We start from the raw sequence: 16,315 nt of genomic DNA, 5'->3' as shown, positions 1-16,315 counted from the left end.
TTCAGATAAATTAACCAACCACATCGGGTCGATTATCTTGATCAGTTCAGTCTCCAGTCCTCGACCAAGAACAATGACGGCCTCGCCTGTATGATTGTCATAGTACCATCGGTTGAAAGAGAGATGCATTTGTTGGGGCAACGTCTTCACCGGTACTTTCTTCATCGTCTTCGGCGGTTTAACTTTAAGCACAAGTTTCTTCCATCCGGTCTTTGGATCAATCTCATCAATGCGTTTACGTCTCGGGACCTGGGGCTTGAAGAACTTGAATCCATGATTAACCTCGAATAGTAAGTGTTGATGAAACCACTCAGCTATTCGGTAACCCCCACGATTGATAAACGGACGTCTCACGAGGGTACGAACATCCCACCGCGGCAAAATAAGAACATCCATCATCTTTTCGTAATACTGTACACCTTTCTCCCACTTTATTATGCATACTTTAAGCTCAGAATCATACAACCAAGAGACAATATCACCATGTACCTTGGAAACCGTCTTGAAAGAGGTCATTTGATTTGCTTTGACCCATGCAGCAGCAGTGTCTTTCTTTTTTTGATCAACATATCGATACACACTAATAATTTTACCCACTTTCTGATGATTGAACCATCTCTCAATATCATCATCAGTTATTTCTGCAAGTGAGTGAACTGTCCGCTTACACTTCAAGATCTTTTCCAGTTCATCCTCGGTTTCTTTAAATGTTTGCTCATCGAATGCTGGAGCACCTTGATCAACATTAGTGTGTTGAAACAAGTCAGGGTACTCCTGAGCAGTGACATCTTCCACCTCGATATCCTCTTCTTCATAAATAAAATCCGTATTCATCTGAATAGACGGATCATCTTCCAAACCTTCCTCATTCACCACTTTAACATCGGGCTCAGTCTCCAAAGCATTTAATTGATCATCATTCAGCCCAAGCAGTATAGAAATCTGCTCCCGTGTCAAAGATCTCTCCACAAACTCACCTTCCTCTATCTCATCCTTATTCACCATGCTTCTAATCACTCCCGATCCATCCATAAAAATTACCGTGTCGGCTTCAATCATCTCAATTGGTTTAGCAGTCGAGTAATCATAATACATAACAATCTGTTTTTCTGAATCGTCAACAGAACTCGTACCCTCACCAGACGCAGGTTCTTGAGCTTGTTTAGTCTCACCACCAGCACCAGTCTCATCATCATCATCAGAATCTTCCTCATTATTCTTGATCTTTTTCAAAGCATCATCTTTGCAAGTTAATTGAATAATCAGATCCTCTTGCTCTTTAATCTTCACCCCCCTGAGACTCAACAATCTCACGTAGAGCCTTTGTTTCCTTTTGACAGAAAGAAACATAGCTGACTAGTTTCTTCTGATTCTCCATGAGACGTTCTTGATTTAATCGATCAGCATTCATCTGGTTCTCATACAAATGTAGAAGATTTAAAAGCATTTCTGTTTGACGATGTGGTGGCATAGCATACAAGGATGGATGAATTGGTTGGATTGGACCTTGAGGTCTTGTAATTTTCATAAATGAGAGATCACTCGGAGGATGAGGAGGAGAAGGCCTCATTGGTATGGTTGGAGGAGTCGTAGCCACAGCAGCAGTTGGCAATGGTATTTCAGTTAATGCTGACTGAGGTATCATGCCCAACTGCTCATGTGATACCATCGTCGTCGTTAAGGTCATTGCCGGAGTATCAGTCGTAATTGGCACTACCAGGCGTGGAGGCGTTGATTGACGAGGTGGTGACACACCAATAATGACACCAGCCTCAGCAGACACACGTCGTTTCTTCGATGGCTCACCAGTTGCCACAGCTTTCCCTTTTCTTTTTCTTTCTAATTGAGCCTTAATGATGGCGGCTAATGCAGCATCAACTGCATCTTGTTGTTCTTTAAGAGCGGCATCACCAGCACCACCATTTCTACCTTCATTCCCATCACCACCATCATTTCCATCATCATCGCCATCATCATCGTTCCCACCTTCTCCCCCTTCACGCTTGGAATCCGAATCATCATGGATCCAGCGTTCATAAGGAGGACAGACATAATTAGGATTGATTATATGACCAATCATCCGTTTATCTTGTGGCCTCTCCTTTCTATAAGTTAACATACGATGCACAGTTTCAGCTGTCATGTGTTCCATATCAAGTTCATCATTCACCAAAGTCTGATCAATAGCCAAGTTCGGAACTAAATCTTGAATAATCAGCTGCAGAAAGCGAGGATACATCAAGAACTTCTTTGACTGAAGTGTATGCTGAACCTGTTCCTTCAAATGGTCGAAGACTAATTCTGAATAATTATACGACTTGTTCAGAATCAAAGCAAAAAATGCTGACTGCAAGCTAAGCCTACATTCATCAAACCCACCACGACGCCCACTTAAACAATGAAGTAGAACATGCATAAGATACTTGTATGGTGGACATAAACCGTTTTTATTCAACATGAATTTACGAATGTCGCAACCATAATTCAAGCGTGTGAATAAGCCTCTAACCAACGACCTGTCAAATTCACTTGGGTTATCATCATTATCGTTAAATTGAAGTACACGACGAATGACCTCAACATCAATTGTAATCCGAGTTTGATTGTTTATTGCTCGAATGTTTTTGTCCTCTTCAACATTTTCAGCTGTGTTCCAAAATTGCCTGATAATACTCAGATACACTTTAGGTCTCGCGGTTATGGCATAGTGTATCTTTGAACGTCGTAAGAAGGCCAACATATCCCCAAACATAGCCACATCTGTAACATCTTGATTCACATAAGCACAGATATTGTGTTTCTTGTCAAATGGGAGTAAAATAACATCGTCTTGTTGTGCTTGTTGTGGTGGTTGCTCTTGTTGATCAGCCATGATTACTGTATACATAAAAACGAATATGAGAAGACGTAAAATATATTAAACATCAAAATATGTCAGATTATTTTATAGATGGAATGTATTCAATGATAAAAGATATGTGTATTTAATCTATTTACGCGTTTAGACGATTTAAATACTTTAGTTAAATTACGTGACTTTTAAATTTAATTAATATTAAATGTCATTCATTAAATATCACTCTGATTCGTTAAAATTCAGTAACGAATCAGGCGATTCGCTATCAAGTAAATGAGCTAACGAATTAGACATAGCGAATTATTATTTTAAACGAACTAAAGATCTAGTTCGTTATATTTTAAACGAATCCACATATGATTCGTGTACTATATTATTCGCTTAGCTAGTTCGTATAAGTCCTTAACGAATTGGACATGAAACAGTTCCAATTCGCTAAGGCTAACGAATGGTCAATTAAATTAGACTTGTTCTTTGACTCGGATAGTCAAGGTCAAAATTAGGATGAACATCAATAGTCAACAGTGTAAACCCAGCATCAATTAGGACATAACTATCGTTGCATCATCAAGATAATGAGCTTGTTAAATTCGCAATCACACTCGTAAGCCTACGGTGATGAGATTGAGACTCAAAACCTAGGTATACTGAGGTTAAACGAACCAAACATAAACACCGAGAGCATGAATACATAATTAACCCAGCAAACGATAATCAAATGTCGATTAAAGTCCACCAAGGGTATCGGAATAGCATTCCGATCACATTAAGTCATAAATAATCAAGTTCACCATAACAAATCATAAATCAAATGGGTTTATACACTCGGAAAACCCTTAAACACAAAAGTTCATAATTTAACCATAAATACACAATCATTTTTGACGAAAAACATATCGCCTTGTTCATCTATACCTGAGAAATCCAAATATATCTTAGAAATATCGAATTGTGAATGTTGAGATTTCAAAGAAAATTTGAATAGGGTGTCTTTAGGGTGAAGGAAGAAGACGAACAGTGAAGGACTGTTCGTGTTTCTTGTCTTTTATAACCTTGCACGCAACCCGAGGTACAAGTTGTACGAATCAAGCGATTCGTATGGATTTTAAATAAACGAATTAGCTAATTCGCTAACTCAGTTCGTTAACTTAAGGGTAGCGAACAAGACATGATTCGTGTCTTGATTCGTTAAATATGTATAACAAAGATGGATGATTCGTTACAGAATGCGGAAGTTAATTAGGTGAGCGAACTGGAAGTCAGTTCGCTAAAGAATCACCTAGTTCTTTATCCATAATTAACGACTTAGTGTTAAAAAATTAAACACTTTATTTAATTTTAAATTATATAATTAAATGAATTAAATAAATGAATTAAATAATCTTTTAACTTAAAAACATTACCGAGAACCGTTTTATCCCGATAACTAAATACCTTAAAAGACATTTCATTTTTACGAAACATAACTTAAAGCCATTAAATAATTTATAAAGAAAGAAAAATAAAATCTTTTTGGTATTTTGTAAAAAAAAATTTTAAAGAATGTATGTACAAAGAAATATCCAAACATTTAAAAAACTTGAACAATCTTTTTGTTGTTTCTATGATTTTAACAAAAGCAATACATATTTTTGTGTTTTTGTTGAGTTTGAGCAGAGAATCATATTGATCAAATTGCCATTCCATCACAGTTTTATATTTCAGCGATATTATGACTGGCGTTAAGTCGGTCATTGGTATTGTTATCCACTTAAATCTAATAAAAAATTTTCAAGTGTTTTTGGGATATGATTAATTGGTTCAATTATAGCACAAAATATCAGAAACTATCAGCCTCTAATCTCGGTTCAAACTTAATTTGATTTTTGCCAAAACACCCCAACTTGACTTAAACCATTATAGTGTTGATCAAAAATTTTGATACCAATTTAGAAATTTTGAGCAATGCATCAAGTTTCCTTTACTAGTATGCACGAGTCCATCTGCCGGCTTACATACATTGTATCCCATGGGGTCCGTTTCTTAATGGTATTAAGACACGCGCAAGGGAGGAACAAATGTATGACTAACAGCGGATTTTGATCAAGTCAGTAATTTGGAAGTTTGTACTAAGTACAACAGTGATCAAGTTTAATGACTTTGGGTTTGCTCTAGAAAGCGAATGAAATATTCATGCATATGAATACCCAGATGATTAAGCCGCATAAAGACTCACAGTGTCCAGAATCCTAATGCTTGTTATTTGCTTTATTATATTTTTGGTGATCAACAACTATAAGGCTTGAGTATGTCTGGTTATTACATTTCTGCCATCCTCACCGAGACTTTTGCTAGAGACTAACACCCCTTTCAATTTGGCGTTTCTTTATGTTTATATCACATACTTTACTCTACTAGGTTGTTTTAAGACCTACCAATGCACCAATGCAATTAAGCACACAGTCTTTTAAGCTTACTTCTTGCTGGACTTGGGGTCAAGATAATCAATGTACTATCATTTTCTCTTTTTGCTTCAAAAACTCAAAATTTTGAGGAGCATAAAACAAAATAAAGATAAATTCAATCGCCCTAGTTAACTTAAGTCTATAAACAAATGGCTGTTCTATCAATCCAACAAGTGAATAATAGAACCAAGACATGCAAGCATGCTTCACAAACTTAAATAACCGACATAATTTTCAGCGAGAAAGTAATCTAAAAACGCATAACGAACGCGCCAACTATTTTCCAACCTGAACATTTACAAGTAAATATCAGGACCAAACATATACACGTATATGTCCGACAAATGTAGATAATTGACATAATTTTCAGCAAACGCATGCAAAAATCTTTTTGGATTTCCTCTATACAAACTTTAAAAACACAATATTTTTGTCTTTTTCAATATTCTTATAAACAAAATAAATTTCACATTCTTTTTGGATTTTCGGATTTTTCTGTACAAACAGAAAAGTACATTCTTTTTGTATTTTCAGATTTTAAAAATGTTTTTGGTTTTTCAAGAAATATTTTAAAGGAAAATATTAAAGAAATAACAATATTTTTGATTTTTCTGAATTTTCTAATGTTTTTTTTTTTTGGATTTTATCTATACAAACGAAAAACACAATCTTTTTGTATTTTCTAAATTTTCACCCCCTAAAATCAAAATAAATTTTAAAAGAAAAATTAACATAAAATAAAGATAGTTATCCTTGTTTAAGGATATCGGCGAGGGTCTTCAATCCGTTTAAACCAAGCAAAAGTTTAAAACTTGTTTTGTCAAAAGCTTTGGTAAACAGATCGGCTTTCTGAAAGTCAGTATGTACTTTCTCAAGGTCAATCAACTTCTTCTCAAAGCAATCCCGTGTAAAGTGATAACGAATTTCGATATGTTTTGTTTTAGAATGTTGTACGGGATTCTTTGTGATAGAAATTGCAGCAGAATTATCAATCAGAATAGGAGTAGTATGAAACTTCAAACCGTAGTCGCGAAGATGTTGTTGTATCCACAAAACCTGGGAACAGCAACTCGAGGCTGCAACATACTCAGCTTCGGCAGTTGAAGTGGAGACCGTTGTCTGCTTCTTACACTGCCAGGAAACAAGCCGGTTTCCTAAGAATTGACATCCTGCAGTCGTTGATTTGAAGTTGATCTTGCAACCTCCATAGTCCGAGTCTGAATAAGCAGTAAGATCGAAAGTATCATCCTTGAGGTACCACAACCCGATGTCTGGATTTCCCCTCAAATACTGAAGAATTCTCTTGACTGCAGCTAGGTGAGTCACTCGTGGACTTGCTTGATACCTAGCACAAAGACAAACAACAAACATAATATCAGGGCGAGAAGCCGTTAGATACATTAAAGATCCGATCATGGCACGATAGAGGGTAGGATCAACGGTATTCTCCGATTCATCCGGTGATAAATTGTGACCCACGGGGAGAGGAGTAGAAGTGATTTTTCCGGCAGAAATCTTGAATCGGCTCAAGACGTCGTTCACATACTTAGTCTGATGAATGAAGATTCCGTTAGCAGAGTGGTGAACCTGCAGCCCTAAAAAGAAATTCATCTCTCCCATCGAACTCATCTCGAACTTTGTTTGCATAGACTTCTCGAACTCCTTACACAATGTGTCGTTTGTAGACCCAAAAATAATATCATCTACATAAATATGGACTAGGAGAAGATCATTACCAATAGTTTTATGAAATAGAGTGCAGTCGACAGTCCCTCTTTGAAGCCAGTATCAGTCAGATGGTCGGCGAGCGTGCCATACCAAGCTCTCGGGGCTTGATGTAGACCATACAGGGCCTTGTTTAATCGGTAAACACGGTCCGGATACTCTGGATCTTCAAAACCAGGAGGCTGCTGAACAAACACCTCGTGTAGTTCACCATTGAGAAAAGCACTCTTAACATCCATTTGATAGACCTTGATATTCTTGTAAGCTGTATATGCCAGGAAGATTCGAATCGATTCTAATCTTGCAACTGGAGCATATACCACTGTGTAATCAATACCCTCCTGCTGATGAAACCCTTGCACCACTAGACGTGCCTTATTTCTGACAATCACACCTCTATCGTCTTTCTTACACTTAAATACCCACTTAGTCGGAATTGCTTTCTTGACTCTAGCAGGCTTGTCTATTAAATCCCAAACACCCAATCGTGCAAATTACTGTAATTCTTCTTGCATAGCTTCTACCCAAGAAGGATCTTCAAGTGCCTTTCGAGCTGTCGTTGGCTCAACTTGAGATAGAAAGCAAGTGAATTTAGCAAGATTCACAATTCCCGATGAATGTAAATTAGTGTAAGCACACAATATGTTATTATCACTTGACGAAGCAACTTGATGACGTGTACGAACGCCCACATCAAGTTCTCCAAAGATGTTTTCCTGTGGATGATATCCATGAATCCGAAGAGTGGGATTCTCAGGAACAACAACATTATCAAATAAGTTAGTGTAATGTTTACTAAGTTCAGGAGATGAAACATTATCACTGTCAAGGTTAATAACTTGATCTTCAGTTTGATCATCATCAGAAGAAGTGGAAACATTATCGATAGCCACTGGAGAAGCAACTTGAGGTTCCTCAGTTGGAGCATCAGGTTGAGCTGCAACATCATTAGAACTTGAAAATCGGTGAATTGCCAAATGATCTTCAAAGTATGCTCGAACCAGGTCTTCGTCAATGTGTTCAGTTGATGGAGTAAATGAATTAAATAAACTATCGTAGTCAAACATCCAATCAGGACCTTTCCCTTGAGAAGGAGTTGTGTACTTTTGGCAGTCCACATGGTACCATTCTTTAACACAACCGGATGTAAAGTTGAATACCCTTTTCTTTGGAGATGCATATCCCAAGAAATACCCTTCAATAGCTTTTTCTTCAAATTTCCCCGCATCCTTCTTCGACATAGTACAAGGACACCCAAAAGGTTCCAGGTACTTTAAATTAGGTTTTCGATTATTCAATAACTCATAGCTTGTCATTTTGAGTCTTTTAACTGTTAGAACCCGATTAAGAGTATAGCAAGCTGTATTCACCGCCTCATTCCATAATTGGACGGGAAGCTTAGAATCAGCAAGCATTGTACGTGCAGCTTCAATCAAGGTTCGATTCTTTCGTTCGGCAACACCATTTTGTTGAGGTACATAAGGTGCACTGTATTCTCGATGAATTCCTTTTTGAACACAAAAGAAATCCAATACAGTGTTTTTGAATTCTGTACCATTATCACTTCGGATTCTCCTCACCTTTTGTTTGTACAGTGATTCGATCTTGGTGATAAGGTTTTGTAACAAAACCGGTGTTTGATCTTTCGAACTCATAAATAACACCCATGAGTATCTCGAATAATCATCAGTCACCACAAGACAATACCAATCCCCATAAATACTCGCACGATTCACAGGACCAAATAAATCCATATGAAGTCGTTCAAGAGGAGTATTAATGGAATTCAATAATTTAGAAGGATGTGTTTTCTTCTTCTGCTTGCCCTTTTTACATGCAACGCAGTGATCGGATAATTTAAAATTCTTCAACGAGACACCTTCCACTAAATCATTAGCCATCAAATAATTCATCTTTCTCACATGTATGTGACCCATTCTACGATGCCATAGAATTGAGTCTTTCTCAGTTGCCTTCGAGACAAAACATGTTTCGATCGATGTGGATATCTTAGAGCTCATGTTCAAGACATAAATATCATTCGATCGTGGTGATCGCATGACAACCATATCCTCGGGAATAACATAACCCGGTTTCAAGATAAGACATTCCTTGTCAGTGAATATCGTTGTGTACTTTTTATCACAAATCTGTGATACACTTAATAAATTATGATCTACTTTATCACAATAATTTACTTTCTCAAACGTGATGTGACCATTTGAAACTTCACCCTCTTGTGTGATCATGCCCCCAGAATTCCCAGAAAATGCCACATAACCCCCATGAATATTCCTCACGTTGGTTAATAGGTTGAGATTTCCAGTGATATGACGAGAAAATCCACTATCCATTATCCAGTTTTCACCAGACACAGTCCTAGATGAACCCTACACACAAAATAAAGATGATTAGTTCAAAAAGGCAGCCCAGGCCTCAGTCTTGGGCACCTTTTGGTTTTCTCTTTGATCATTAACTTTAACAGAGTTCAAATGTTGTTCAGCCACTTGTGAATAAGTTACAGGCTTTCTAGACTTTCGTCTTAAGTAAGCTGCTTGAACAATGTTTGAATTCGTGTTCCTACAAATTGGCTCATGCGGGACAAACTTTGGTTTAACCTGACCATGTGTCTCATTAACATGAATAACCTTCCGTGGATTCACATTAGAGAAAAAAATATGAGTGTCATCAGTATACGACGCAGGTCGTTTCAGAATCTCCTTTACCAGTGGAATTGGTTTAGAGTTGTCCTTGATAAAAGGATGAAGATTCTGATAGCTCTTCTGATTACAATCCCTCACAACATGACCAAGTTGACCGCAAAGAAAACAGCTTCGCATGTCTACACGATGTTGTTGTGAAGTAGTTGGAATGAATGATGCAGAAGTTTGATGATGACTCACATTCTTGGTCATGCTCTTAGAAAACTCATCAGTTAATTCAGATTTCTTTTTCAAGTAAAAATCCAAATTAGAACAATTTGAAAAACTTTTCAATGTGTCTGTCCCAGTTGACTTCACAAAGTTGATTTTCTTAGCTTGTTTTAAAACATGCTTTGCCTTAGTCAATGGGTCTGATGGAACTGATGTTTTCGCTTGAGCATATCGACGTTCAAGATCTTGAATTTTTGACGTTTCATTGATAAAGACACTCTCAATAAGTTCAGGTTTAATGATACTTATTGTAATATCTTTTTCTGTGAACATCGTGTCCATCCCTTTTAATTTAAAAACTCTAATAGGTGAAAGCTTAGAACTAGGAGGATTAACAAACCGCATTAAGTCCTCATCAGAAATCTTTGGTTTATCTGACTTCTTTGCCTTTACAGGTTTAGTTTTTACCGGTTCTTCCTTTTTCATGTGAGACTTGAATGAACCATACACAGCTTCCACAAATTCCTGAGGTTCGCAAAGAATATGATTAGAACTTGGGATGTTCTTATTCTTGTGTATGATCTCAGGTTCAAACACGTCCTCGATAATCACTTTATCATCATTCTCAACAAAGACCTTTATACTTTGAACATGAGGTTTTTGAGGAGCAACCTGGTTCTTAACAGTTTCCGTTTTAACTGGTTTTACTGAGTTAACTGGTTTAGGTTTTTCGGAAATCACTGTTTCTTTGTCAATCAAATCTTCTTCTTTTCTAGCAAAAGGATTAATTTTGTAATCATTGTGAAATGGAGGTGGAACTTCAACAAAACCAATACCTTTCTTAGAATCCTTTTGTTTACCAGATACTTCAATAATTTCATTCAACATAAAAGAAGAATTCCTAAACTTTCACAGTTTGTTCTTCAACTCAAGAACCTCATTCTCAAGCTCGGTTATCTTTGAACGATGTTTCAGAATTTCTTGAAACTTTTGGTCATTAATCGTCATTTTCATAGATAACTCAGCTTTGAGATCGTGGTTACTTGTCGACAATTCTTCAATCTTTTCTCGAGATCTCATTTGAGATTCAAGAGATTGTCGATAAGTATCCTTTAGAGAAGCAATTTCTCTTACCAGATTATCATTTTGACTTTTCAAAGCTTCTAACTTAGGTTTGTTAGATTCACAATCAACGCATGATACTTTAACAGATGAAGTAGCAGAGATAGAATGACTAACCTCATTGATTTTGGCCATGCAAGCAAATACTGTTGGAGGTTTGTCGCAAGAGTCGTCAGAATCAGAACCAGAATCATTATCAGAAGACATCTCACTCCCACTTGTATCTTGACAATCTTTATGTAATCCAAACATAGCCAGATTTCCTTGAGCATCATTACATAATAACCGTTGTGACCAGTCATTACCATATGCTAACATTGTTAGTGTTGTAGAAGAAGAAGGTTTCTTTTCAGCATCACTACCTCGAGGTGTAGAAGAATTTTGACCACGACAACCAGTGTATTCTTTCTTTGGTTTGTCACATTCCTTTGCGAAATGTCCAAATTCTTGACAATTATAGCATTTTACTTTCAACTTGTCAAAACCCAACTTCTTGTTTAAAGCTAGAAGATCTTTTCCAGTTCTCTGCATGAATCTTTTAACTTTACGGACGATCATAGCCATGTTCCATTTTAAATCCATGATTTCCAAATCATCAGGATCTATCTGATCATATTCCTCATTAGTTAAATCACTTGTGGCAATCTTACTACTTACCAAGTTTTCGTATGAAGACATGAAAGCTGTCAGAAAAGCAAAGTTTTGCTCAGCTTCCTTCATATTAACACTAGGTGTTGAAGCAAGTGGATTAGTAGTAGTTGAACTTCCAGAGCCACCAGACAATCCAGAATTACCAGCAGAATAGAAACAAACTTTTGGATCATTGAACATAGTTGATTCTTTTTCACTTGCAGCTTGGGTAAGAAAAGTATTGATTGGAGAGATCGTTGAACTAAGAGGCATACTTCCACCATAGAAAGCTGGATCTTGATTTTCCTTGAAAGATTTTTGACACTTAAGATCATATTCTCTAGCTTCGATCTTTTGTAAAAATTCAAGTGCAGTCAAGTCTTCGTTCAAGAAATAATCATTCTCTTTTAACACCATGAGAAATGCTGAATAAGAACTTGGAAGCACACTCTTAATAGTGTCAATTTTATCTGTTTCAGAAACTTCCAATTTCATCTTGTCCATTTCAGCAATTAAGTGAATAAACCTTGTAATCATCTCTTCAACTGTTTCTACCTTCAATAGATTAAAATTTCAAAACTGAAACTTAAGCATCACTTTCTTACTCTCTGCCGTGTTCCCCATACTTCTCATACGTAGATGTTGAAATAAAGAAGCACATCTCTTGATACTACCCACTTGATGAAAAATATTTTCTGGGAATGCCATAGTAAGAGTGGAATAGGCTTTTATCTCGATTTCTAAAGCTTTCTTCTCTTCTTGTGAGTATTGAGAAACAGCTTTAGGAGTATACCCAATAGTATCGTCACCAATCATTGGTGCTAAATAAACTTCATCGAGACAATATGAGCAATCAGGGTGAACAGACCCTAAATGAGCACGAAACCGAGGTTCCCACTTGGCAAAGTCACTAAACTTCATCAATCTAGGACATTTAGAATGTGAACCAATCTCGGTATCAAGTTGCAATATTTGTTGCATCAACATGTTCTGAGACGCTAATGCATACATACCGGCCATCTTTGAAAATTCTAGGGTTTAACGAATCAAATAGCGAATAAGGTTAACGAATCTGTGAACAGTTATAGCGAACTGTAAACTGTAGAATAACGAATCAAGTCTTAACGAAGTTAAGATTGATAGTTAACGAATCAGTCTACGAATCACAACTGAACTTAACGAATCAACCAACAAATCCGAAGATTAACGAATTATCCAAGCGAATTAACCAAGCGAATCACCAAGAATCAATCTTAGCGAATCAAATGATAAACAGTAACGAATCACTAAGGAATGCTTAGTGAATAAGATAACGAATTGACTACAGTTGATAACGAATCAAACTATAGCGAATCAGGTTGTTACAACCGTTTGTAACAAACTCTGACACCTTATGCCACGTGGCAAAGGTTGTTATGACACAAATCCCAAAGTGGACGCGTGTCACACGAATCGGTTAATCCAATTGACGAATCAAATAACACGAATTAACAACTCATACGAACTGGCTAACGAATTACTTGAACAGGATAACGAATTAGCAACTTTGATGAACGAATTAAGTTAAACAATATAGCGAATCAATGTAATGAATCATATTCATCTTGAATCTTCAAATCTTCAACATGAAATTCCAGAAATGATGAACATCAAACTACAAAAACCCAGAAACCCAGAAATATCAAATTCGTAATACTATCTCAATTCATAACCAAATCGCACAAATGACCTATCAAACAACTCGTAACATCATCGCGAACCTAGTACACTAAACCTCGATATCAAACGATTCCAATTACCGATCCAATTATATCATAACATATACCATGTTTCGGACTTAAACCGAAACCAAAACCAATCCACACAAAACCAATTCAAACCTCAATTCCAATTCACTAATCCGTACCAATACCTTAATCAACTCAAATCCAGTCCAATTCAACCATAATTCAATCAAATAAACATAAACTTAGTCCAAAATTCACTTAAACATAAAACTAACAATATCGAACTAATTCAAACACCAAATCAAGTGTAATGAGCACCAACAGCTCTGATACCACCCGATTCGTATCAATCCAATAACTATAACTATAACAGATCTTAGATCTGTGAATAACCGATTAATACGTTTATAGATCTAGCTCATAATTACAACAGATTAAGTGTTGTATATGTATATGTATTATCAATATATGTGTTAGTGTAATTCGTATAATATTAGCTTGAAGATCGAGAGAACAATTGGACAGAGGTTCGATAATTAACTCTCAATACTTTTATAAACAGTGAATAGGGGTTCACTATATATAGAAAGAGGATCTGGTTCGCTAACATCCCCTAGCAAACCAGACTCTCCTTCGTTACATACATTAAGTTAACGAAACACCCCCTGATTCGTTAACATCCCCTAACGAATCAGGAAGGAATACAATTAATGTCTTAGTTCGCTAACATCCCCTAACGAACTAGATAATAAATTAACTAATTATTACATTAAATAATAAACAAAACGTTAACGATAATTACAAAGACTCAAGACGCAAAACCGTGAACTAACAATACCCTTTGTTTTTAGTTAAGATTTGTATACTACTAACATATTTGTATTTTGTAGGTCCAAATATTTTGTAGTTGAAAAGGGAGAAAAACGAGTCAAAATAAGCCAAAACGAGAAACTGGAACGCATCAAGAAAGGAACCGGAAGGAGAACCGGTCGGACTGGCCGATCAGACCGGCCCCCCTTTGAAGTAAGCCTTACCGCACAGCCAGGTATGCTAAAGCTAGTCACGCGGTTCCTAGCCAGATAAATTCCAGAAAGTTCCGTTTTTGTCAGGTTTTGGACCCAGTTTCACTATATAAACACACTTAACCCTAACCTGAAAAATACCCTTCAGCCACCAGACAAATTTGAAGTTTCTTGGAGCTTATATTAGATTTATTTGGCGGTTTTGAAGGTAAAAATCACCCGATGAAGAGATTTACGTTCAAGATCGAAGACTACGGGTTTTATCGCCTTTAATCTTTCATTTCTATTATTTTCTCCATGATTTCTTTTATTATTGTTTTGTTTGATTTCAAATGCTAGGCTAAACATTATAGACTTCTTAAGCTTATGATGAACATTTGTTATTGTTTGATTTTGATTGGGATTTGCTTTTCGTTATGGTTTTATGAATCAGTAAATTGTTTGATTTTATTTGATTGATGCATATTTGTGATTTGTTTTGATTGATGAGTTTTATTGTTCCACATTATCTTTGGTGATTATCTGTCATATAATAGGATTTTGTTAAGTCATTTACTATGTGTTCTTGACTAGTCAATGATTGATTTAGAATAAGATCATATGAATAATAGTATTAGTCAAACAAATAAAAGTATGATGCTAACCTAAAAAGCTATAGGGTGATAGGTTATTGTTAGATTTTTGTTGACTAAGATTGCTAGATTTAGTTCTTCGTAAGGAGTCCGTCTAGGTTTTATTAATTAACATTGTCTAGCGAGTCAATTGATTTTATTAGGGTACCTTTGATTTCCGCCATGTAAGGTAGGATTTCACTATAAAGGTACTCGTTCATAATTGATTAAATAACCGTAAGGGAGTTTAATATATAAACTCGTGTGTCTTAAAACTTATTAGAAACCCATATGTGTCTTCTTAAGAAGGGTCAGGGGTCATGTTCGGATTTTCTTTTAAGTGTCTATTTTACGATCTCAGCTCCATAACTATTATTTTTCAACTATTTGATAATTGAAACTTTGCGGATTCCAGCCTAGGTGGTTTTTATCATCATTTGAGTCAGTCAAACTTATTTGTCTTGTGTTTTATTAATTGTCTTTTCTTAATTAATTGTTTTTATTAGTTTAATATTACTCAATTTAAAACCCCCTTTTAATAATAATAAATAAATAGTCGCGTCAGTCAGTTGTGTCAAATTAGTTAATATACGTAATTTAAAGAGTCTTGTGGGTTCAATATCCGGATTACTTAGCTATACTAGAGTTGATTGGTTCAGTTGCCAGTTAGTAGTTTTAGTTAAGTTTAATTTATTACTTGGTGTCTAGATTAGCGTGATTTTATTTGACTACTTTTAGCATATTAATAATTTCTATAAATAAATTTTAATAAATAGTAATGTAAGTTTTCATTCTATTTTGAGAAAATATTCATTTTCTGGTTTAACCATTTAAACTTAATGAGTTAGTCAAACCTATTAAACAGAGATTTATTTAAAAAATTTAAGGGTTTTAAAATAGCATTTAAACAATTTATGAGATATAAACATTTGTTTCCAAACTTATAAAGTTAATTGATTATGTGTTAAACTTAACATATTTAGATAAAGTCAGCTATTATAAAAATAAAGATTTTAAAATTTTTAAATGAATTATAATATATTTATTTTTGTATTGATTGACAGACATAAATGCCCGTTAAATCAATTTATTATTATTTGACTAATATTATACCAAATTTGGAAAATTGGGAAATCAATTTATGATTTTCAATAATTAAAACTTTCAAATTTTTAATTAAAAATCAACGTAATAAATTGTGATTGAAAAGCATAAGGAAACTCAATTTAAAATTATGAATCAATTAACAAAATTAATTAAAATTTAAATATTAAATAAAGGAATGTTAAATATAAGTAAAATAA

Source organism: Bidens hawaiensis, unplaced genomic scaffold (genome assembly GCF_021521415.1).
Source record: "Bidens hawaiensis isolate Kalapana, Puna unplaced genomic scaffold, B.hawaiensis_p1.1 tig00039988_1, whole genome shotgun sequence".
NCBI classification, from domain to species: domain Eukaryota; kingdom Viridiplantae; phylum Streptophyta; class Magnoliopsida; order Asterales; family Asteraceae; genus Bidens; species Bidens hawaiensis.
The sequence above is the reverse complement of the archived record's forward strand: the minus strand, read 5'-3'. Positions refer to the sequence as shown.